Source organism: Saccostrea cucullata, unplaced genomic scaffold, assembly GCF_032062105.1.
Source record: "Saccostrea cucullata isolate Sc308-1 unplaced genomic scaffold, CSIRO_AGI_Scuc_v1 ctg6005, whole genome shotgun sequence".
Lineage (NCBI taxonomy): Eukaryota > Metazoa > Mollusca > Bivalvia > Ostreida > Ostreidae > Saccostrea > Saccostrea cuccullata.
The window spans coordinates 42,134-43,741 of NW_026940110.1; positions in this window are offsets into that span (position 1 = coordinate 42,134).

Sequence of the window (1,608 nt, forward strand, 5' to 3'; positions counted from 1 at the left end):
TTATGAATTCCATTTTCAAAAATCTGACCTTGAAAAAATGCCTTTGTTATTTAGATGATGTAATTGTTTTTGGCAAAGATTTTGACACCACATTAGAAAATCTGAGTTTGGTTTTTACACAACTCCGAATGGCAAATCTGAAATTAAAAGTCAAAAAGTGTCTTTTGTTTCAAAAGAAAGTTCCATACGTAGGTCATATTATATCTGAAAAGGGGGTTGAGTGTGATCCATCAAAAATAACAGCTATAAGGAATTGGCCAGAGTAAAAATCTAAAAGGGATGTCAGAAGTTTCTTAGGGTTAGCTGGCTATTATCGCCGCTTCATTCAAAACTTTTCAGAAATTGCAAGTCCATTGACCCAACTGACCCGCAAATCTGTAAAATTCAAATGGGATGAAAATTGCGCAAAGTCATTTCAAAAACTTAAATAATGTCTCATGTCATCTCCTATTCTGGCTTTTCCTACTAATGAGGGAACATTCATTCTTGACACTGATGCAAGTAATTTTGGGATAGGAGCAGTACTAAGTCAGTTACAAAATGGTGAAGAGAAAGTGTTAGCTTATGCCAGTCATACTTTGAATAAAGCACAACAAAAGTATTGTACAACCAAGAAAGAGTTATTAGCTGTTGTAACATTTTTGAGACAGTTCAAACATTTTTTGTTAGGCCAAAAGATCTTGTTGAGAACTGATCATGATACTTTCATCTTTGAAATGGTTGAAAAACTCCAACAAAAGAACCTGAGGGAATGTTGGCCAGATGGTTAAGCATAGTAGATACTTTCAATCTCGAAATTCAACATAGACCAGGTTCTAAACATCAAAATGCTGACAGCTTATCCAGAATTCAACAAAAATGTAAAAACTCAAAGTGTCCATGTTGTTATCCAACAGAAGTTGAAAATAAAAACTCAGAAGATTTACCTTCTGTTCTGTTAGCTCTACAGGAATCTGATTGTCATCTGGATTGTAATTCTGGACAAACCAATCTGACATCAGATATTACCAGAAATCCCCAATTATCAGTAGATCAGTTAGGCAATGCTAAAAATTTGGACTGTGAGCAGTCTAGTAGCCCTTTTAGCATTTTCCCAATGACTTTCAATGAAAATATTCATGATCATGATGAAGAACCTAATTGGCTAGAGAGTCTTCAAGACAATGAAATTAAAGAAATGCAAAGAAATGATTCCATCATTGGCCCGTTTATTGAATTCAAATTACAAAATCAAAACAAACCAAGAAAATCAGAAATGTCAGGGTTTTCAAGAGAAACAAAAATTTTGTTTTCCCAGTGGGACATATTAGAATTCCAAAATGAAATTTTATATCGCAAATATTACAGACAGGATTGTTTGCAACTGGTGGCCCCAACCAAAATTCAAAGAGACATGTTTGAAAATTTGCATGTTAAGAAAATTGTTGGCCACTTTGGCATTGAAAGAACTGTTGCTTTAATAAAACGCAGGTTTTATTGGCCTAGAATGGATGATTGTTTTAAAAGATTGTGCGAGTCTTGTGACCTTTGTGCTCGTTGTAAGCCAGGTCCGGGGGTTGGGAATTCCCCACTTCAACATTTCAAAGTGGATGGCCCTTTGCATTGTAT